The 24859-nt window shown below is 41.6% G+C and overlaps 1 protein-coding gene across 18 annotated transcripts in view; it reads right to left on the bottom strand.

Annotated features, from left to right (window-relative positions):
• Positions 1 to 23724, bottom strand: part of MAP2 (microtubule associated protein 2) — a 222603-nt gene extending 198879 nt beyond the window's left edge. For 4 of the 18 annotated variants that reach the window (XM_026852861.1, XM_026852858.1, XM_026852879.1 and 1 more), the window contains exon 1: positions 23678 to 23719. The gene's annotated coding sequence lies outside the window, so the exon portion shown is untranslated. Of the gene's footprint in view, positions 1 to 23677 lie in introns of all 18 variants that reach the window. The other 14 variants (XM_026852875.1, XM_026852876.1, XM_026852888.1 and 11 more) reach the window with 9 other exon arrangements.
• Between the last annotated feature and the right edge of the window lie 1135 nt (positions 23725 to 24859).

Raw genomic sequence — 24859 nt, 5'->3', positions numbered from 1 at the left:
GCACATCATGCCACTTCACTAGCCAGACATGGTCACTCAAATGGAGTTTATATACAAAACAAGGACTAAGCCTGGCTTTCCAGGGTCCAGGTGCAATTCAGTGTACTATTTGTTAGAGCAGAACTCCAAGCCTTGGCTTTTACTCTTTCACAGAATTTCAGTGCAACAGAAATATAGTTCTCTGCTCTAAAGCATGCAGACTTAAATAGCACTCGTCCTTATTCAGCTTAATTTGCAAAATCCCAAATCCAGTTTTACAACTGATTTTTAAATGTATCTGTCATCCAGTGGACAACATCTGCTGCACATCGCTAAGATGTGCTTCCGCTGCGCAGGAAAGGAGTCTGGTACTGCGGCTGCCAGCTTTGCAACTGCCTTGGTTTTCAGCTAGAAGCAGGTCTTGGCCAACACACAACCACATGGCATGTGCACAAGTAAAACTAGTTGTGTCAGTGCAAAGCAAAGCCCAGCAATCACCCAGTCATGCACAGAACTTTTCGACAGTCCTCTCTGCAAACATGACTCCTCATCTAGCTCTCACTACCATGAAAATAACCATAAGGCGATTAAAGCACAGATGTCTCACTGCCTTCCTCTCCCCACCCTTAAAATCTAACTACTAGGCTGTCCTGATTTATACTGAAAAAAATTCCTTGTTTGCCAGCATATACTATCCCTGGTGATGTCAAGAACTTTGAACAAGTCTGTGATTCAAAGGTGATGGAGAACAACTAGATGCAACATTTGAAGGGGAAAACTCCCCTCCATTTCAAATGCAGATAAAATACAAACTGATTTAAACTAATATAAACTTAATTAGACCCTGTAATAATTAAGTTAAAATATCATAAGAGTCCTCTTTGGATGTCCAGGGCTGTCTGGCATATTTAGGCTAATGAGCATCATTTATTACTCTTTGACCTCTCTTTTCAAGAGTGGCCAGCCACGTGCTCGCTATGCTCCTCAGTCTGGGGGAATGACAGGACATGGGGATGTTCAACAGAATGGGACCAAAGAACAAACATGGTGGGTAAGGGGGCAGAGCAGCTGGGGAGACAATACAAGTATGGCAAACCACCAAGAAACAGAACAACATAAAAAGGAAAAGGTAAAAATTTTTTATGCAGAAGGGAAACAACTCCTGCAGGCCCTCTGATAAAAAATTCCTTCCAGTAGAAAGATGTGCCACAAGGATTAACTTGAGAGAACGCGTGGGTATGGTACAGTGTGATGAGCAGCTGGTGCAACATCACGCCTCATTACCCGCCAGTGCTAATGTGAACACCTCACACCTGGTCCTCAGTCATTTTGGAGCAGAGTTCACAGTTCTGCTGTTAACACAGAAGCTGTTGCAACCCAGTTCTTAAGAAATACCGTTAGCCAAAGATGCAAATTTTCAGCCTCTCTGAAAGCAAGACCCATAAAGGACAGCTCCAACCAGCTCCAGGGATAAATGACCTTCTGCTGCCCTTTAAAGGCATCTATGCCCCTTCAAGAGAGGTAGTATACATGCAGGTTTGGGACAACAGAAAGCAAACACCACAAGCATTTCACTGATGTGTGGAGATAGCAGGGTACGGCAGTCAGCAGGTCTGGCTCCTACACAATACACACGCTCCCGAATAACTCTGGGTGAATCGGTGGCCAGTGCCCCTCCATCCTTGTTCTACTTTGATGTCAGTTGTTCAGAACAACAATCTGCAGGTCACCACAAGTCTTTATCTTGTCTAACCTTGGCTGCCTCCCTTGCAGCATGTAGATGATGCTACAGCACAACTAGTTTTATTGCAAGGCTACTTAGCATCCAGTATCAATATATGCTACCTGAAAACTTAAGTCCCAAGTTCAAGAGTCATTTAAACATTTCTCAGCCTTGCTGCAACTCACCAGACTCCACCTGACACCTCTCTGCAGGCACTAAGATTTTGACAGAGCTACTCCACTTCTATATTGGCTGAATAAAAAAGGCAAAGTTCTGTTTTAGGAGCTAAACAACATCTCCAAGCCCAGTAAAAAAAAAAAAAAAAAAAAAAATTACATAAATATGTACCCTGGAACATATCAGAACATACTGTAAATACTGATAAAGTTTGGGTTTTGCTACCCTCAGTGACCTTCTGTCCTAAATTAGCTGCTGAAATCCAAACTGATTTTCTTCTCTGTTCTTTTGGCTAACAGTTCTGACAGTCCCATTATCACTGCCTTGTTTATCTCCTACTCATGGCTTCTCATCTGGACAAATATTTATTTTCAGTTTTTCTTAATTGTGTATTCAGTTTTCATTACTACCAGCAGGCACTTCAGAAGGATAAACAATAAATTCGGTGCTCATTTGACAGACACATTGCTTTGTTTTCCACTCTATTTAGGAAGGGGAAAAAAATTATTTATTAACAATTGACAATTATTCTTCAGTTTCTCTCCCAGGAATTGTATTAATTGTATTATCATCTCATTTACAATAACATTCATGCCCTTAAACTCAATTAAGAATTGTCTTCATGGATTATAGCTCCAAGAAGATCAGAGTATCAGAGGCTCAAACAAAATTACTTATCTCCTTGGAAAATAAATCTTCTCACAAATTCGGGATGTACATCTGGCACAGTCCTGTCAGTCTTAGTTAAGAACATCAAAATCTACAAATATGCTTATGAGCAGAAGACTATACAGACACAGTTTGTATTTATGGTATCAGTAACACTCTAAATGATTGCAAGTCCAAGCAATCAGTAGTTCTATAATGCCCCCTTGTAAGAAATCCCCTAATATTTTCAGACTTTTACCCAGTATGGGGAAAGAAACTTATTATTCAGTCAATCCTACTTATTTTTAAACAAGTAAGCATTTCTGGCTTTGTAGTGTCAGGAATTACATATTTGGGGTTGCAGGCTCTTAAAACATATTTAACTGTGCAAACAAACACAAAATCCCCAAACCAATGAGTGGAACTCATTGATCATTATTTCTTGCTAGAACGTGACCCATAGTGAAAAGGCAGTGAAACAAAGCTACTGTATCTGAACTGAAATCAGTATTTAATAGCAGAAAAGTAGCATCAAACCAGGAACAGCAATACAGAAAATGAAGAATTATTTGATACATATGCAATTCATTTAGTATCACGACACTTAAAAATTATGTTTCACTTACCATTCACGGAAGATCGCTTTTACTGCCTGTGGCACACTAGGGTTTTTTATCATAATATAATTAGTATCAGTGAAAATAAACTTATCATCTTGTTAAGAAAAGGTCAATGGTATGCAACAACTTACCAAGCGTGAAAATAAAATGCTATCAGGCAAAATTTTTATACCAAACATGTCATGGAGCCACAGATGAAATCAGGGCCTCACTTGGGTCACGCGCTGCATCATAAATACTATAAGGACTTCTCTGAAGAGTTTCTCATCTAAAGTCACCAAACACACCCCCTCACTCCCACAGGGAGCAGCACAGCTCCCAGCAGCAGCTGCCTAAGCAGGGAGGACAGGGAAAGGTGAAGGCAGAGGTCCTGGTACCTCTCAAACCTCCCAGTTCCTCCTCCCACACAACACCTCCACACACCACAGCTCCTGCCTGAGGCAATACCCAAACACTACATGTTTAGGAAACACCAACTTAATATATTTTTAGTAGTGACCCAAGCAATGTTAGCACAATAAGAAAGAGACCACATGGGAGAACTAATTAAACATCTCTACCCAGACACAGTAGTTTTGTTTGTTTTCTTGTTGGTTTGGCTGGCTTGGTTTGCTTCTTCAACATTTGTCTTTGTGTATCATCCACCTATTCAAATACAACTGCAAAGGATGTATCAATCTTTTTTGTGTAGCAATAACACTTGGACAGCAAAAACAAACAGACATTTTACTCCCAACAAATGTACTAATACTGAAAAAAGTAAAGTGCTCCTGGCTGAATTTCAGTAATTTAAGCAAACAGATCCTTAGTTAAACACCACACTGCCTACAGGCAATGTTGTCTGTAAGAAGCCCTTTAAAACAAAGTTTAGATCTCTTCCTTTATCTCCCTTTGTCATTCACCAAGACAGATAGAAACAACAGGTTCTAGAGAATTATTGCTGTGGCACTTCCCCAAGACAGAGAAGCAATGCGATTTGTGCAGGAAATATGCTCCAGCAAATTTTCTAAATCCCCATTTTGCCATGACATGAAGCACAGGGTCTGCTGTGATACAAGGAGGCTCCAAGGTCTGTACCTGTTCGGTTGAACCCCACCGAGAGCCCCTGTGAACAGGGTCATTTTAACTACAATGTCTGCCTGTTTCAGTCTTCAGGAGACATAAATGAGCTCCGGGGCACAGACAGCTGTGGCACTGTGGTGCCTGATAATGGCCTATGGACCTGTCTCAAGCTGCAAAGTGCAAAAGAAAGCACAGAAAAGCATCAGAGAAACGATGCAGACTAGTTTTGTCTGATTAGAACCTATCACATAACATTTCAGGGGTCAGCAAGATCTCTGCTCTGTTAGAGTGACAGACACAGAAATACCATGTTCATATGTTCACATGCCATGTTCATTTGCTAAGGAATACTGAGCACAGCTCAGACCTGGCAGAGCGCCCACGCACAGTAATGCATTGGAACGAATAAATCATTGTGAAAGCAATAAATCTGAATAATATTCTAAAATGAGCCACAAATGAAAGGTGCTGTTTATCTCAAGCACTTTTTAAGAGCTTCTGAAAGATGTTTTCAACCTTTAAAGAAAGCCATTTTGCAGTCTAAGAATTTCCATAGCACATTCCCAAGGAGCTACTGAGACACAAACCAGAAGCTGGTCCTGCTCCTCTGTTTTTCTCCCAGGCTCTTGCCCTTTTCTCATCTTGCCTTGCAAAAGTCAGCCTTAACCAGGCAGAAGAGATTTAACCTTGGCACAAGCTACCAGAACTGCCAGCAGCTTCATCTTGGTAAAAACATTTGTCACCCACAGACTGGCCAGAGGAGAAAAAAGTAAACTATGATAAGTGGACATGTTCTGCTGCTGTGAGAGAATAGCGGCAGTGCAGAAACAGCTAATTTGGTCATAAATTGCATGCAGACCCTGTGGTTATTCAGCAGCTGAGCTGTTAAGTGTCAGAAACAAAACCTGCCTCTTCCTATCTTTGCTATTATCTTCTGTTGACCCATTTGGGCCTGTGTGCCTCCCCTCTTCAGCAAAAACAGTATAGCTCTTTCCCCAGCACCAAAACCTGACTCTTTGCTGGGCCAAGAACATAATGTAGAGGAATCACTTTTAACAAGCTGATATGACATACAAAGATAGTAGAGAAAAAATCCTATTCTGTTTCAGAAAGCTACTCTGCTGACTACCCTCAGCACATCTGATCTCTGTCATCAGTTTCCATTCCAGAGGCCATGGTCTTCACACAGAACTAGAATCACAGAATGATACAGGTAAGAAGGGCCTCTGGAGGTGTCTAGTCCAAGCACTTCTCGCAAGCAGATCACCCAGATGTCAGCCAGCTGAGCTTCAGAATACTTCCAGGACCAAAGAGTCTACAACCTCTCACAGTCTCTGTTCCAGTGTTCGACAATGCTCATGGTATAAAAGTTTCTCCTATATCTACCTGGAATTTCCCCTGTTGCAACTTTTATCCTTTGTGCTGGTCCCTTCATCATGCACTTGTGAGAAAAGTTTGGCCGCAGTTTTTCTATAATCTCTCTACCCACAAGGTAGCTAAGGGTAGCATTGAGACTCCTCCATAGCACACATCCCCCTCTTCCAGACAGGAGAAAAACATTTCTCTGTCTCTCCTTGTACCTCATTGTCCCCTTAATCACCCTAGTGGCCCTCCACTGGATTCATTCCAGTCCATATCGATGATGACCTTACACTGGGGAACCTCCAACTGGACACAATATTGCAGATGTGAGCTCTCTTACTCAGCTGTGATTCTAGAGATCATCTACCTGAAGGGTGGGCTGTAGTACATTTCAGCCAAAACCAATGCACATGTAATTCTACTTTTCACAGAAAGCGCAGAGTGGAGCTCCCAAAGACAGGCACTCATCAGAAATTCTGATTTATCTTCTGTCAAACCTTTGCTCTTAACTCATTTTGCAGCAAGACCTCTGCTCACATCATGAAGCGTTTTGGAGATTTCACTGTGTTACCTCTGGCTTGAAAGCTCACCTGCACACACCCTGAGGCAGTATATTACATCTCACAAAAGCATGTATTTTATGGGTACAAGCTCCAGTTTAGAGCTAAATCGTACTGGGAAACAGCACAATATCTCCCAAGGACACATTATACCACTGCTATGGAATTTTCCAGAGCTACACATGGGACACATAGAGTTCAAGTCTATCAGCACTGCCTGCTGGGACAGACTCTACTTCTCACACAGAAGGAAGCAACCATTTGAGCTCCCAGCGGAGGGACTCCCTACCAAGAAGAAAACATAATAAAACTTAAATTACTCAGAAAGCTGAGCCCAAGTTAAAGGAAAAACCCTCACCCAGTTCTGAAAACAAACTTGAGTCCTTGTGCAGCAAGAGCATCTAAACGGCTGGAGAGGTTGGTCTAGTGTCATGTTATCCATTTGGCTAATTACAAGTCTGAAAGAGGAACACATTTCACATATTTCTGATCCCTCACTTTAAGGAACTCCAACTCTCTAAAAAATAAAGTAGGTTGTTCAGCAGCCGTAACATCTTTAACAAATCACCAGCATCATTTGGTCAGACATAGTGAGAGCTAAGAACCCTGACAAACTCTATCAGAGTTTTCAGGACAACTGCTCAAGCTTGCACACATGAACTATGCAGTTGCTGCCAGCAAGCATCTGCTCTACTGCTCATGGGCAAGTCTAAATCTGCAGAGAAGGCCTAGTAACATGAGAGGGTACAAACTACAGCATATATTCCTAACCTGCCAGCAAGAAGTTACATGACCCATCCAGTTGTGAGACACCACTGCTTTATGTCAGCAGAGAATGCCCTTGTCACCTGACACATGTAATCCTGGCCAGCAAGTACAAGGCGCTGAAAGTGTCCTGTCTACAATACAGGTGAACACACCTTTCAACAACTACAGGTTGGACCAATCCAATTTGGTTTTAGTTCATCCACACCAGTTTTCACAAGTCTTTTAATCTCCCTTCCCAAACTGCCACAGAACTGAAGAGGGACCAAGTAGTAGCATCAGCCTGCAAGTGCTGCTAGCGGCTCTGACTGCTAGAACTTCCAAAGGCTGAAATGCAAACACTTGCTCTAAATGGAGACCTGGACTTAAACTGCAAGACAGTTTTTTAAAAAGTTAAACACAAAGCTGGCCTTCCTATACTGTCTACAAAAAAAACCTCCATCAGTAGCTCTCCAATCAGTATTCCCCAGGCATCATACACACACTCTGTTTCCTACTTGAAGTTGCCTCTCCACAAGCGGTCAGCCCAGTCACTTGCTTGAATTTGCTGAACCAAGCTAGGTTAGCACAGTTACCACCACGATAACTCAGTTCAGAACCTGCAAACGCAGGCAATTCAGCCAGGAATGGGCATCAGTGGCTGAAGCATTAACCTCTGCCACAAGCACAGATGATCTAAGAAAAGAGCAAACAAGACAATATTATTTTGGATGGTACCACAGCATTGCCTGCCTGCAATAGTCTTCCCCAGGCCTCACTCTGCTGCTCCACCCAAGCTCTGTGAAAATGGCCTACGTGAAACTCCTTGATGGTGCAATCCAGCTGCTGAGGGACAGAAATCCAGGTCACAAGATCCATTACCCATGCAGCTAGCCCCTTCAGTGGCAGCATCAGCAGAGAGGCCAAGGACTGAATGGTCACACACCTCAAATGGAAGTGGATGATGGCTCGTCTTCCAGTAATTTATTTAGTCACTGAAGGAAAAAATATTAGTGCATTAATTCATTAAATGTTATTTCTTCATCTTCGAGGCTAGATTCATATTGAAAACAATGATTCACAAATGGCTTATGACAAAAACAGCAAAACAAATGCTAAGATCTGTTATTTACAGAGGATTGCTTCAGCAACTCCACCTCAAGGTGCCTGGGTGGAGTCTGGTGGAGTCCAGGTCTGCCTCTGCACAGGAAGACAGTATCTCAAATGTTGCACTCATGCTGCACATTTGCTCCTCCTGTTTCTCTGTGCTTCCAGAACAGTGCAAAAATTAATTTTCAAAACAGAAACACATATATTAACGCTTCATGTTAAAGGGATGTATTTGTTTTTCTGTCAGGAAAATTCTGCGCTCAATATGCCTGACACTACTGCTAGTTTACCAAACAAACCACTTGAAGAGAAAATTACTGCAGAGCAGGCTGGAACGACTTCCTGGAGATCACTCGGGTTTTGTGCAAGGCCTCGGTTCTCCTCAGGGTGCAGGAAGGATGGAGAGTCATCCCACGTGCAGAGCCGCAGTGGAGGCACGGCTTCCCAGAGCAAACCGCTCCGTTTCAAAGGGCCCCAGCGGAACCAGGATGGCTCTCCGCAGCGTGCGCTGCAGGATCAGGATCTGTATCCACAAACGTGCATCCACATGGCACTGTCACAGCACGCCTGCATGACTAAGAAGCCAGCTCCCACTAAAAGCCAGAGGCATGCAGGGACACAGCCTTAAATATAACTGTGTCTCTAAAGGGGCAGATGGGTGCATGCTAGGATCTTACCAACACCACCCAGGAACCTCACCTCCCAGCACTAGTAAGAGCTAGGATTTGTAGACACCAGAATTGTTTGCAACTACAGGAAGGCTAAGCACACTTTAAAAAAATAAAAGAACAACAAATAAACCAAAAAACAAACAGCTGGAAATCACCAATACATTTTAAAAAGCTCTACCCAAACCAGTAAGATTTCAAATGGCAGCAGTAAAATTGCATTTCTCCTTTTGAGATGGCAGCTCTCACCAGAGATCCAATCACGGATGATAGACTTCTAAGAATTTTTTTACTTCAATATAATCTAACAATTTTTTTTATGATGCAGTTAAAGAAAAATCTACTCTCAGGAGAATGCATCTGAAGCCAACTTCCAACGCGAAATTTTGTTTTAATTTGTTTTTAATTGCCATGTTATTATTATCCTGTAATCCCCAAAGATACTGAAATTCCTTATGATGGAAACATAGCCTTAACTACAGAAAAATAATATTCTGATATCTGAGCACACTCAGTTTAGTTTTTGGTTGACATCAGATCTTAAAGCAGTTACAATTCCCGATTTCCTAAAGTTACATATCATTCTTTGTCAGAAAAATACTTGTCCCCAAGAACAAAACACAAAACTCCTGTGACAGGTGGTCTTCACCACTATAACCACCTGATCCAGGAGACAAGCCAGGGCTTTTCTATTTTTGGACACTAAATCGACTTCTATTGAATAGAACTCCATTATTCTTGAGCAGCAAAACCTTATTGCTATAGAATGCTTACTTTCATCATGATGGCAGAGATGAGAAACAGGGAAGAAAAAAGAAAAGAAGTAATTGCAAACTGATTAGATAATCTGAACACAATGCAAATGCACTGAAGATAAATTTAACAAGCATTAGGAAAAGTAAATTGCGTGACCAGTTCACATGTTCTTGCCCTCTCCATTAAAATAAAAACCTGACTATGACCACTAAAGCTTCTTCTCCTCACTCTCTCTCATTGAGCTGAAATAGCAACTCACTTTTTGAAGACAAATGTTGTCCCTGTACACAAGACCTAGAAGCCTTTATCTTGTTTGGTCTTATGCTGCACAGAGGGAATTAGGCCAGCAACATCAATGGCACCTCCATCAAGGCCCGGGTACTCTGCTGCCCCTCTAAGAATTACCCCACAGTCCTCTGGGACAACTCAAGAGTCAGCTACAGGGTCTTCCAGGTGGCATCTGGGAAGCCCAAATGCCCACCCCACCCAAGTCCATGCAGTCACCCACCCAGACAGGAAACATTTTCCTTTGCATTACATACCAGGGAACACACTACGCACACAGCAACAAGCCCCAGGAGCTGCATGTGATTGAATAGGACTGTACAAAGAAATTCAGGATTGCTGTGCTTCCCAATTCCCACTGCATTGCACTCCTTACATCCTTTTGAAAATGTCAACAAGTTTTGGCCCCTACATCCGGCAAGCACGTGGAAGGCAATAGAGCAATTCACAGTAAAAATAAATGTTTGTACTCATTTTCTTTGAGGACCTAGATTTTATCAGACTAACAAGAAAGATCCTACACTCAGAAGCTGTTCTACAATCTAAACTATACAAACTGTAGCCAACACTGCAGACCCAATGGACTGGAAGACCTATCATTTTATTGCAAAACAGAGTAGAAATTTTTTTTTTTTTTTTTAAAGAAAATACTTCAAGAGATATTTGTTAGTTACTTAAGTAGAGTGGGAAGAAAAAAGAAGAGCATGTTGGAAGCTGGGAGCAAATCACATTATCTACAAGGCACCGTGTCAGCACAGTTATTCTGACACATGTACATTTTTGTTTCATGTTAAGTCATTATTTGACAGGACTTCTGGGAAAGAATTTGAAGGTAATCTTTTTTTTTTTTTTTTTTTTTCCCCTCTATACCACATGCTGAGGAGTTGTGGGCCTATCTGCCCCTGCCAGAGGTCCAATGTAAAGTCCTTACAGATCAGTTCATCATACAGAGCTGACAAAGAAACACACAAAAGGAGCTTGCTACTTTCAGAAGGAACCTCAGAGTCCCAGCTGTACCCCAGTTCCAATTAACCGATTCATGAACTTTTCTCACAAGAGAATGACTTCCGAAAAAATAAATACACACTCTGATTAAGTAAATTGTGAGGAGTTAATTTGCAATTCCACAATCCCCTAGAGACTCCAAGACCAATCTCTCTGGTGTTTCATCTACAGTAATTTAATAGTTTACATTGTAAGACCTATGGCCTACAATGAAGATACCAGGGCAAATCTTGAGTACATTATTCACCCCAGTCCCACCGATTCAAAAGCACTACTAGGCCAATTAAAGCAAACAAGATTTAGCAGTCCGCTACCTGCCCCAATGATTAGAGCAAGCTGTTTTCCCTGCTGGGATCAACAGCTCCACAGCTAACAGCTTCCACCTGCAAGCACGTTCAGGTTAGGCATGCAAAAAGAGGCAAACCCAAAGGTGTTCCTCTATTCACATTCCACTATTTACATTCCACTTTGCTAAAATCACTAGGCAATTTAATTCCCTACTTGCAGAAACAGACATGCAACATAAGGTAAACCTTCCAGATTCATACACCCAAACCATTCTGAGCTATGCTAAATACTGTGTAATCTGCTCCACGTGTGCCTGGATTTTTAAAATTTGTCTTCTTCCCACATCCCCTTTGTTTCCCAGGAACTGAGCTGGTCATTATTATTTAAAGTAATGTCACCCCAGCCCTGAAGTGTCTCAAAGCTCTGGAACAGTGAAGCACTATTTATGTAGAGTGCACTTGATAACAAGATGAATAAAAACTACACAGCATCTTTAAAGGACCATCCCATATGAGCGTAGCAAGCACACAAGTTCTTAATGACGGCTAAAAGAAGTGCAAATCAAACAGTGCTAAGACTCCAGGTGGCTCCAAGCCTCTTCTGCTACGAATCAATCAAACTGAATATCCTCTAGACAGTGTTTCCATTTCCAGGCCACACTGTGCACTGCCAAATATTCAAAAAGTGATTGTCCATGCTACTTTTTTTCAGGTCACTCACAATGACCTGAACGCTATTTACACAAGTTCATTTTCTAGACACAGAACATCTGAATGAAAAGCATCTTCCTTTAGATTTGGTTACATAAATAAACACTATATTGGGCTGGTGAATACACTATTGTAAAGCGAATGATTTGTGTAAACTGGTGACAAGCATCCCTCCCATGCTGGACACCACAGAAGGTGCAAAGTGTGAAAATTAATTTCTCTCCAATCACTAAGAGAAATGAAGTTTCATCAAGGATGAGTTCAGCCCAACAGTCCTCCCTCTATCAGAAAGTAGCAGAATTGCTAAAACCTTTTGAGATTCCTTCCTAAGGAAAATAATGAATGTTTGTGCTAATTTTCAGTTTTGCAACTTAAATATCCTTAGATATAAGAGAAAAAATATTTTGTTTACAGGTGAAAGGATGCAACTTCAATGCTTTGATGCAGAATACCTGAACACTCTTTTCAGAGTAACTGCGAGCATGAGCAGTTCTTCTGGAAATTGTGAGAAGGTGATAAATGGCTTGTAGAGCTCTCCAACTGGTTTTCTATGCATATGCTTCAGTTGATAAAACACAACTTACGTAACTAGGACAAGACAATTGAGCAGTGAAGACTGTACAGGAAATGTCATTTCTGCCATTATTCAAAATGTTCATGTGGCATTTATATTCTCAGAGAATCATCAGGAAAGTTTTTTCCTTTTTTCTTCCTTGGGAACAGAAGCACAAGTGTTTATTAGAACCAAGAACACCTCTTTTCTTCTCCACCCACATGGACTTGGCAGCATGTCCCAGTATTTTGTGATGTCAGCGCTGAAAAACCTGCACTACATTGCTTCGGGGCCTCTGAGAAAATAAAAACAATTAAACTACACACTGATTTAAGACCTGCCCTTTTCTCCTCTGTGTGCCCTGCATTCAAACAGAGACTTGTTGGTTCCCCTAATAAGTCTGGCCCCAATTCAGCTGCTGATTGGAGTTGGCTCATGGGATTACCATTTATGATATGAACTGATGAACATGTATGAATCGGGAGGTCTGTATGGTTACCTGGGCAGTGTGCGGTGCTATCAGCAGTGCAGCTGAACAAAATGTTAAGGCTTTAAGAACCTACACCAAAAGTGATATTCTTGAGCTCAAAACCATGACAGAAGTACAAAATCACCTAGAGATCCTTGCAGGACAGTGAGTGCCATTTCCCCGGAAGGCAGCACTCACCTGCCTGCCCACACTAGTTAGGGAGGCTGGGCAGAGGAGGTGGCTGCCATTCCTATCAGCATCCACTGGCAACTGTCAGTTCCACCGAACAGCAATACACAAACACCTACTTTGGAAGTAACACACGAGTCCAGAACCAGGAGAGTGGGAAAGCAGACAAAACGCTCAGTTCAAGCGTGCCTTTCCTCTCTGGATCCCTTGGCATCGACATGGTTCTCCCTGCATATTCAAGGAGCATCCCTTGGCTTAGTGCATCATGCCAGCCAAATCACCAAGGACAGCTTGAAACTTGCCTTTTTTTAATACACCTACAATTCTTAAATTTAAACCCACAGATTTTCTCTTAACACAGGATTTTCTGAGGAAATTTTGCCCCAAAGGCTTGAAAGATCTAAGGACAGTGCCACAGCAGGGTGTGCACTGTTCAAAGGGCAGCAAAGGGAATAATCATGCTGGTAAGCACATAATCACACTTTAAGTGCTAATCCTGCAACATAGCCTACAAGCACAGACTCTTCTTTATCCCTAATGAAGAGGCTGGGACCTCACATGCATTGATGTCACAGGTACCTGTTTTTTGCTAGAGGACTAGGGCCTCAATTACAACTGGAAAAAAACATCCAAAACCAGATTTTGGCCCTAACTGGAAAATGACAAAATTAAACTCCAATACAATAACTAAAAATTAACTCATGACCAATAAGTAATTCAGGCACAGATTTCACTTATACCTTAACAGTAAATCTTGTTTGGTGGCATTTAAGCAAGTAACACTTCCATTGAAACATAATTAGATTTATAAAGCCTGCTAGCTATTTTTCTGGAAAATAGCTCTTATCACTGTCATAACAAGATTTCCAGAGATTACAGTCTGGGCTCAACTGTTGTACTATCTAGTCCACAGAATACCATATAAAGAAAGAGTAAATAAGAGACACCAGTTATCTTTGAAACAATGCAGTTAGATTCTGATCCAGCACCACCCTATCTCTCTCTGCCTGCTACTTCAGTGGAATACAGGAAAGAAACATGAATGCTCACCTCTGTACATGCATATGAACATACTTAGGTTTTTACATGAATTTGCCTGCTTCTGTGCATGGCCCAAACAGGTAAGAAACCTCCCTCCTCCTCCCCAAAAGTCACTGACACAAGTTACATGCGTTAACTGGCAATTGACACTGAGGGATCTGTACTTTCCCCCTTTGAAGAAAGATGCTGTAGAGTTGACAGGCCACTGGTTTTATTACACACTGCCCTTGGTCCCCAAGGAATCCCTTCATAAATCCTCATACATCAGCAATTAAGTCACAATCTTTTAATAAGGTCTATATGCAGCTGACTTGTAGGGCACTCTAGAATAAAATACTTCCTGTAGGTGTAAAAATAAAACCAAAGAAAAAAATATCTGCAAATCACTAACAATCTCATCCAAGCAATTATTGTCCTTCCCATAAGCTTGTAGAGAACAAACGAAAGCTATGGGCTTCTTATAAAACAGGCGCTGTACTAACTTTACCAACTGAAAAAAAACTATGCCTTATTTCTTCCGAGGATCCTAGGTAAAGAATTCTCATTAGGAGTCAAAGACTGTATTAGTGATGGTTACGGGCTCTCCCACAACACAATCTGTTTTCTGAAACTTTTAATGGAAGATGCTAATTAATAATACATGGCTCTTTTCATTGAATCAAATAGGGTCTAGAACACATATCATCACTTTTCTATCCTTTATTCCTGCTCTCCTATTGAATTTACACCAAAATTCCAGGCCAGGTCTGCTATCCAGGGCCCCTGGTGAAGCTCTCCATGACAGCTACCTTCCTTAAGGACAATAAAACTGCCAGTCAAGAAGCTGAGACTCACAGCTGAAGCTGACATCAGCCTCTTGACAACCTGCTTACAACTTCATAACTTCTCCCACTGCAGTGAGAAACAGATCACAGAACCTTCCCCCTCACAGAGCAACAAGCAAAACCTATTTCTGTTCCCTTTAAGGTCCTCACAGTTACAATCTGTATAACCAAAAATACTATCAAGCCACTGAGGGAAGAGGAGTAAGGGGCATACTTACCAATATACACCACAGAAGCCATCCAGGTGTCAGCATGGCAAGTGGGGCAAAACAGGAAATGAGTAAGATGATTTAATAGCTCTTTCCTTGTCAGTTGATTATAAAGATGGTTACAAGATGAATGCTCAGATTTCAACGTGCATGCACAGTTTGTTATTCTTCATACTTTAGAATTTTCCACTGAACTGACAGAGATTACATATACATTACGACACACCATCTTTGACAGACTATCCTGTTCTTTACAACAGCTTATTTCCTTTGGTACGGTACTACATTATTCTTATTGCAGAAATCATTACTGTGATAGGAAAAGCTTCCTATTTACAGTCCTTCTAAAAGTGAAGGAGCTATTGCTCTAGCATGTGAAGGCAGTATGCAGAAGGACTTACAGTCATTCATGTGCATCAGTACAAAACTGAATGAAGTAGCAGGTAAAATATATCACTTGGAAACTGTCCAGGTGACAACTCTCATATATTGACAGTAATGGCCCTATTGTTGACACTATTTCTATTTAACATGGTCCAAGTATTAGACTCCAGTAGTATTTGCATAAGAAGTTCCATTCAGCTCAGTGGAGTGCATACATATGCACATGCATAAGTATTTTTAAGAGAAAGGATGTACAATGGGAAGTTTACCGAAAAATAATAAAAGACACCTACACCGATCAGTATGGAAAAGCGTCAGGAAACTTCACAGGAACGCAACTCAGTTCTGTAAGAAAATCTGATATCCTCAGCACTTTGGGGAAGAAGAAAATATATTCTTCCTGAAGAATTTTTGGTAACTAACAGATGGCATTATGAAACAGGGATAAATCTCTAGTAAGGGACAAGAGTTTGTTTAAAACTTTCAAAAAAACGTGGTAATTCTCTATAAAATTCTGTCCCATTAAGGGTTATAACAGCTCTTGTGGAAAGTCATCTCTATTCCAGTCTCTTTTCCAAATAAAAATTTATTTTAAAGCCCCAATTCATAGCTCAAGATTCACGAACACAGGATTTAAAGCAGACCATCATAAGACTCTAGGAGATTGCAAAGTATCAAGCCTATTTGCTCAGAATAAGTGACAGTATTAACCCAACCAGGCATTTTCCAGTATCTCAAATGACATTTTTAAAAGATGTACTTTTCCATCTGACAAACAGCATGGTTTCACCAGTTATAACCATAAAAATCTAAATGGGAAAACCAAAATTGAACTACAGCTTTTTTAGTACAGAAAAAGGAAAACAAACATCTGCTCTGTTTTCTGCCTCACTAGTTAGGGATTTTTTAATATGTTAAGCTAGACTATGTGAAAAAACACTATTTTAAAGCATTATTCTAACATGATTCATGTCTCTGAGCCATCAAAATTAAACATCAACGTACAGGACCATGACTAAATCAAACACAATGCCACTTCATAACACTGTTAAAAAGCCAGGCTGAAAGGGGTTGTCTTCTGGTTTGAAACTGTAAGCTGCCCTTAGCAATAAAACTCAAGACCATTTAAGATCTCTTTCAGATCATGAATGTCTCTATCAAGCTTACCCCAATGAGGCAAAGAACTTCACTGCATTCCCTAGACAGAGTAATATTATAAACAACAATTACTACTGTTAAGTGGGTACAGGTTTGGAGTCTTGAAACTATTAATGTCATTAACATCCCCTACATAATTACACCACAAAGCTTCCTGGAAAATAAAATAAAAAAGAAAAAGAAGCTCAACACCTATCAGGCACATATGCCAAAGTTGTCAGACACACACAAACAGCTCTAAGCACCTTTACACAGACAGACAACATTCTCAACAGCTGATTTAGTGTGAAAGCGGGTGCCAAAACCCTAATACAGAACACCACCACCACAGCCACTTAGCTTCCAGCTGGAAACAAGTCCCAGCCTGCTTCCCCAGGCCCATTCCAACCAAAACTTAGCTGTGATTCTCCCTACCTCTTCATACATGCTCAGACCTCCAGCAAGTTCCACATGGTGTTACAACTCGAACTCCCCAACAAAAATGAGGTCATTGTGCCTGGGTTTATGCTTTCAATGTTTCTACAAAATACACTTCCTTCAAGGACTAACCCAAAGTCCAGCAGAACCAAAATAAAAGATTCCTACCAAAGGCAAGCCACCTCACAGCCCGACTCACAGAGATCTTGAGCACTTTAGCAGATCCATGGCAGACCCCCCCTAAGACGAGGCATCCACAGAACTCCATCCCAACTCTGCAAGATGCCATACAAAAGTACAACAGGATCCATACCCGCACCTTCTGCTCATTTTAGTACCAATGCATTACTGGTGCACTAATTCTGTACATACAAAAATACAAATCTTCATCAGGTTTACGCACTGTAGCAACAGGACTGCCGGGGGGAAAAACAAACAAACAAACAACAAAAACACAAACCCACCAACTTGTGCTCTGTTCTGTCACAGGTTTCCCAAGCTGGAGAGCACCAACACAGCACGCAATTGCTAATCGTCCCCTCATTCACTGCTCAAACACTTCCTCATTCAAAAAAACTGCACACCCCCAAAAACTGAAGCTGCCTGCACCAGACATTTCTAAAGGAAGTACCCTAATTATGCCTATTTTAGGATTTACATTTTAATTTCAGCTTCAAGACAGCTGGGCTCCTCTCAGGGGAAAACCAACAGCAACTCAGTAAATCCTTCAGGCACGTTCTCCCTGCTTTTCTTTCCAAGTTGCTGTTGTGGGGTTTTGCACTGGTTGAAGACACCATCAGCTCACAACAAAGGGATATTCTAGCCTCTCTGGGTAACGAACTGTTAATGTAAGGACTGCCTAACCTGGGGCAGTAGCTTTCAAGAACTGAGAAGATTTATTTTTCCTCTCTCGAGGGTAAAGTAAGAAATACCATACAGCCTTTCAGATTCAGAGAGATTAGAAAATGAAAAGCCTTACTGAACAACTTGATCCACCCTTTCAAGACAAGGTTGTTCCATATTCATGTGGCTGCCCCATATCATGTGGTACAGAGTCACTGGCTTGTCTTTAATAAAATACAAATAATTCCACTGCATAATATAATTTAAGTCATCTTTAAACAAGGATTTCAGCTGCAGAACCAACCCCACAGGTAGTAGCCTTAAAAACTTAAGTGACATTTAAAACAAGTTTTGAGGTGATTCCTCAGAACTCACTGCATTTAAATTCACAATAGGCTTTGATATCAACACTAACAAGTAATTAAATAGCTATTTCAACGACAGGTGTTTTCAGGTTGTGCTTATCAACATTTTAATATGAAAGTGACAAGAGATACACTGTCTGCAAAGAAGCTGCTCAAAGAATATACAGGATAAAAGCTAGGTGATGCTCATACCATTCCATCAACGTCACAAGAACACAAGTAATGAACAACCTTCTCAAGCTTCCTGCAGATAGCCTTTTTAAGGAAGGCAATCAGAATTTACACAGACCCTGGACCAGCAAAGTTTCTTCTCTGCTTGTTATTGCCACAATGTGCCTAAAGACCTTTCAAAGCAGGACAGTGAGCAGGTTAGCAGAGCAAGACTGTATCACTCAGAGCCAAGGTCAGCAGAAACAGCTCCTTCAAAAAGAGGCACCTCCCATCTTCTAGTGCAGCAGTGAGGCAGCTAAAACCTACCCACGCAGCTCAGCACTGCCGTGCCTATTTTACCTGCCAAAGTAGGCAGGTGAGTATGGGGGATGTAGGAGGCTGAGCACTCTCCTCATGCTCACTTCTGTGCACCCACACAGGACCAGCCTGAATTCCTGACCCACACCATGCCACCAGCTGCTGCTGACTAGTCACCAACACAGAAAGGGTTTGTGTGCTAGCACAGTTCTTTCTAAATCTCTATTTCCCTACTGATATTCTCACAGTTCACTTGAAAATTAAAAAAAAACTTTTGAGTTTGCCCTTCCTGGATTGCAGGCACACTGAAGGGGAAATATAAAACAAAATTAAATACAGGTAAAACATTTCTGCAAGATACTGAGTCAGGCTTATATAAAATCACAGTGCAAACCACACAGTTCTATCCTAACAGTCTGAACAACTCTTATCTGTTGCACACATAAATATTCAGAGTGCCAGCTGCCCTTGGGAAGCAGAATAATACAGGTCCCACATTACTGCCATTGCTCACAGCTCTGCTCTCTCCAGCCCACCTGCCACCACCCTGGGCTGCTTTGTGCCTCTGACTGAAGTGCACGGACTCTTTTGCTGGTCGCCCGGAAAATACCACCCGTAGTACTGGAGCCCTAACATTTCAAGTAGCTCTAATTCAGCTTTCAGCTCAGCTCAGTTCTTTGTCCTCTAAAAATAACTTACATTTAATTGCAACTGGCTACAATTTTCTAATTCTTTGTGATCCCAAACCTCTAAATCTATTAACCAGAGACAGGCACAGTAATCCTTAATGAAGGTATGGGTATGATGCAGCATGCTAGGGGCCATCTGGTTGCCAGGTGTTTCCTGGCTTAGCTTTTCCTCACTACACACATTCCTCCTCTACTTCCAAGGAAGGCAATTTCTACCTCAGGACAGTCCTTCATTAAAGACACAGGCAAGGGCTTTATGGCAAGCAAGTCAGCTGCAGCACAGCAGTGTTCAGAGCCTGTAGCAGAAAGCCTAGAAGGTCTGTTTATTACCATACATGTCTCCCTGTGACTACCAGCAAAAGGCTGCACCAAGTGTATTTCTGACAGTTAATAGGAAGGGAGCCAAGTGCAACATTTTCACTGTAACCCTATGTCTTGTGTCCTTCACTCACAATTAAAAAAAAGTAATTAAGAGAGCAGTGTTTTTAACAGGACCATTTATATAAAAATCAGGTGATTTAAAAAGTACTAGGCAAGATTCACAACTGGTGTAATGTGATGCCTTCTAAAAAGCAACACAACCTATTCAGCGAGGTTAGATCTTGCAATCTTTATTTTCAAAATGGAGCATAAATTCATTAAAATCCCAGTCTTCCAAACAGGCAAAGGCCTTCCAGCTCTCAGATACACATTCCTACCCCTCTGCTCCACCAGTGCTCTGAAGCATTTTAGAGAGCTGGACTGGTAAAAAGGAAGTCGTTTTTGCACAGCACTTGCACTGCCCCGGCTCAGCTTACTGAGCTGGCTTCCCACGGGGTCAGGCAAGGACCAGGCACCGTGGGAGCAAACAGGCACAGGACCCCCACAGCACCAGCCGAGATAAGCCTTGACTGTCAGGACACTGCATCTCAGACTACCAAACTGGAAGGCTTCTGGTTCCCACTAAGATTTAGATTGCATAAAGCATCTCAAATTTCAAGCTAAACCCCAAAAACATTTACTTGGGCACTTGCAGTGGTCTGCTCTCAGGAACAGTGTCACACTGGTTATATACAAGTACCAGGGTCAGTGGACATGCATAGCAAAACTGTCTCAATACTTCTCAAACAGGGTAGGGAAAACCTTTTTTTTGCTACAGCAAAGAGAAAAGGCCGTGTGACTCCTTCCAGTGTATGGAAAGGGACTCTGCTGGGGAGCTCCAGAGTCAGGTTTGATGCTCCTGCTGTCCTCAGGAAAAGAAACAGCAACTGCTGCTGCTCAGCAGACACACAGGGCAGAAATGTCTACTCCGCCCTGGCAGCCTGGAATCTGCTTTCCCAGGCTTGGGCATAAATGAAGTACCCAGCAGAGCCACAGCCTGCAGGGCACTCCAGCAGCCCACAGCCCCTGGCACAGTCTGAGGTGCCCTAGGCCTCACTGCCTATGGGGGTGTCAAGCCCAAGTCAAATTATTGGTGGATACAGAGAAGATGACCTTGCAAAGACAAGACTGAAACTGCCCCACAAAATCCCCATGGGAATCAATTCCAAAGCAAGTGCAGCCTCTCTGGTTCTGCTGTTGATGAAGACCTAAGCAAAGGGGACAAACTAAAACCAAAACCAACAGCACACCTGTGACAAACATGCCAGGGGCTCTCCCCATGAGCCCAGAGCCCCACCAGCTAGCACACACTGTCCACCCCATGGCTGTCTTGCCCATGATCCTAGACTCCTGTAAGCCCCCCAGGAGAGGAACAACTCCTCGTTTCAAAACAAGTTCCAGCAGGGGAATATCAGATGTTCCTTTTCCATGGTTTCATCTATACAGAGGGTTTCTTGTTTACGTGGAGCTCTGCCCAGAGCTGTGTTTCAATGCAAAGTGAGTGATGAAACTCAAAAGCAACAAATGGAAAGAAACACTTACATGCTGCCAGAGCTACAGTGGAAGGGGAAATTGCCCAGTACCACTGCCAGTTGTGAAGGATTTTCAAGATCAGCTGTGAAGTAAATCCATCATGGAAAGGGAAATATTAACAAGAGACTAGAGACACAGCACCTTTATTCTTGAGGCAGTCTTGCTTGCTTATTATACTATTTGCATATTTTAATGTCTTTTAAAGGAAAAGATTTCTGCAAGAAATTATTTTCACAAGCCTCAAAACATTCTTCAAAGAGCTACTCATCTGCTTAGTGACACAGGCATGGGGCAGGGCTTGTTTACTAATCTAGGAGGATTACACTTCAATCTAGATCATGTCTTGCCTGCAGGTAAGGGCAGTAGAGCAAACTCTAAATACATCAGACTTTCCAACTACAAAGGCATGAAGGGAACAGAATCCAAAAGAAAGTTATGTTTATATCACGTTTGGATAGGGAAGAGGGAGAAACACAGGGAGACAGCTGCTTCTTTTTTATCTGTTGTTCAACAGTCTCTGGAAACCCTGGACAGGCATATTCTAGTCCTACTGTTGCATCAACTCTGAAAAAAAAAACCTACCAGCTACAGCTGAAACAAGTCTTCACAGCTAGTTTTTCAAATAAAAACATAACACATGTCTCTGACCTCTCTCTTTCTGCCTTTTTAATGCATGTAGAGATCATTCCCCCACTGGAGGAAAACTCCTATTTTACTTACCTTCCCTCCCCTAGGCAAGTGAGAGAAAGCCACCAAAACGCTGCCAGAGAAAACACAAAAACACACTACATCTAAAATATTCATTCTCTTGCTCATGCCAGAACACCAACAGATCACTTAATCCACTGTACACTAGAATAAGCAAAGACACTGGGGCTGACCTTGCAGTAACTTAAAACACAGAAGAAAATTTCATCCTCTTCAGAAAAAATTAACTACTGCCATCAGTATATAAAATGAATTAGAAACAAAAATAACATCTTCCAAATGACTGAAACCTCGGAACTGAAATTCACCTGAGAATGGCAGAAAAGTAAGGGCAAAACAAATCACCTGGTGGTGACCACAGTCAGAGGTGTTTCAGAGGAATGACCCATAATGCCAACTCTGCAATACCATGTCTTCAAGGGAATATTTCTTTCTGATCCTAGTACTAAACATAGCTTTGTGTCCTGAAGTATGGAAAACATTAGTCTGACCAGTACTTTTTTCAAGTAATTATTCCCTCCTCCTTGTAATAGGCTGTAAAAAAACCTGTCCTAAACTACCTAATTCAAAGTGTAAACAAGTCACTCTAAATACAGTTTTTATCATCACCATAGTGTCTGTGTCCCTGGAAAAAAACACATAATTCATTACTCCACCCAAAAAAAGGAGCATCTGCCTTAAAACCAGCATTTTCATCTGCTGTCTCTAGAAGATAAACACCTTCTACCAATTAAACTCTGCCATTGTCATTATCTTTAAAAAAAAATAAATAGTTACAACCAAGGGCTACTCTCTCATAAATAGCAGCGTACATATTCATTTGTACTACAAGACAAGAAGTAGAATCAAGTCCATAAAGAGATTTCAAAGCAAGCCATAATGTATTGTTTCAGCAGATACTACTTAACTATCAGTGTCTCAAAGCCTGAGCTTATGATAAGGGCTTCAAAGACAACCTGGTCCACATGAACCAAAGAACAGAAACCCCCCATGATTACAGCAACTTCATGCACATCAAGCAACACTGGCAACACCTGTACAAATCAGCAGTCTCCCAAAAGTCAGTCTCTAAATGGACTCAGGAGCTGTAGAGACAGCTGATGGGAAAGGCTTGATTCACTCTGCACCTCTTGGTAATTACAGGTAATAATGCAGGTCAGTGGTGGTATCCTGATACCAGCTTTACCATCTAAACAAACACACAACCATTCAGGCATAAATATGGTGAAATGAGAAAATGTGTTTGTAACTTCTGAGTACCTGTAATTATCAAATAAAGCTTTGCAACATATTAGTAATTCCAATTAACAGTGATGTTGCAAGTGTACAGTGGGCCAAAACAAGTGAAGGCCAAAAAAAAAAAAAAAAGCCTGACTGAATTTTTTTTTGCCCATGGAAACAGTTTTGGAGTTCAGATCATTTTAAGTGAATGCAATTTGACTACACCTTTTTGGTTTTTCCCCAAATGCATTCCACAAAAAAAAGTTATCAATTATTCATACTGACAGGCACATTTAAGAGTATTTTTAAATTGCACTCAAAATACTGACTGTTTTAAGCAACACTAGTAGCATGCCATTTAAAATGATCTAACCTAAAGGATAGTAAGTATTATCTATAAATCACTGCTGCTAATTTTGGTTAACTAAGTGGAATATAAAATCATAGATATTAATTTGTCATATTACCAAATGCCTTTTATTCAAAGCCTTAGACATAAATTCATTATATGCTGTAACAGATAATCACTGGGTAATATGAAATACTTACATTCAACATGTTGCTGTCTTGGAAGCACAACCAGCTCTCTGTACCCAGAAAAGCTTAACTTTGCACAACAACAGGGAATGAAAGCTCTTATTTACCACACTCTATCCCTTGCTCTTTGGAATGAATCACATTATTAGCTGTTCCCCTCCCATCCCTGCCCCCCTCCCCCCGGAGAGTTTTGTTTGTTTTTCTTTCTTTTTTTTTTCTTTTTAATTACTCTCACATATGTTTGCCAACTTTCCCTTTACTACTCCAGGAAATCTACATATTTTATCTCCCTAAACAAAAAGAAATATAGTTTCCTTCCTCCTGATTTATGGGTTTCTTCATCATTATCTTGGGGGAAGTTTTATTTACAGAACATCAAATCAATCATGTTAGAAAAGATGGAGATGGGGACAAAAAAACCTAACTTTCCACTTTCCTTCCAGACACAGCTGCAACCCTAAATGCTAGGTCTGCTCTGGACTCCCAGTAAACACAGACTCTAACTCTCTGGCATATTCTGAACATGCTGCCAGCCTGTGAAGAGCTCAGGGCCAAACTCTGCCCTGACTGAATCAGTGTAAATCAAGAACAACCCTAACACAGATCTGGAGGAGCTGACCCTCTTAATTCAGAAGTCTCCCTCCTCTTCTTATGGCTATCTCCCTGCACCACGTATTTTCTCATGCAGGGGAGCAATGCAGGACGGCTGGGTAATTCTGCAGGTCGAGAAGCAGTTTAGGGCCAGCACACCCAGCTTCATCTCCAATTCCCTCCCACCCCGAGCGAGCTACAGGTTGACAAGCGGGATGGGATGTGAATGACGTAACATCCAAACCACCCCTTGAACAAGCTCTACTCTCCTTTTCCTTTGCAAATCATTCAACTCCACCCCTGCATCTCTCCTTTTTGAAGCCCTTGGATTTTCCTCAGCCTTCTTGAACATTTTTAAATTTTTTAATTGCTGAGGGAAATAGAAGCTAGTATTGATTTCAGCATGACTCAAGGGAAGCAGGCAAACGCCTAACTGCATGAACATGGCCTTGCTGCAAACAGGAGCAGCAGCCGGCCTGCCCACCACGCCCTGCGACACAACCACCAAACAGCAGCTTGAGACACCTGAAAAGCACGTCAGGCACCAGCAGACAGGGATTTGTCAAAGAGAGGCACCTTGCACATGAACATACAGCTGCTGTT

The sequence above is a fragment of the Athene cunicularia genome (genome assembly GCF_003259725.1).
Source record: "Athene cunicularia isolate RWA chromosome 7 unlocalized genomic scaffold, athCun1 chr7_part1, whole genome shotgun sequence".
Lineage (NCBI taxonomy): Eukaryota > Metazoa > Chordata > Aves > Strigiformes > Strigidae > Athene > Athene cunicularia.
Note: the sequence above shows the minus strand (reverse complement) of the source record. Positions and strands in the feature narration are given on the sequence as shown.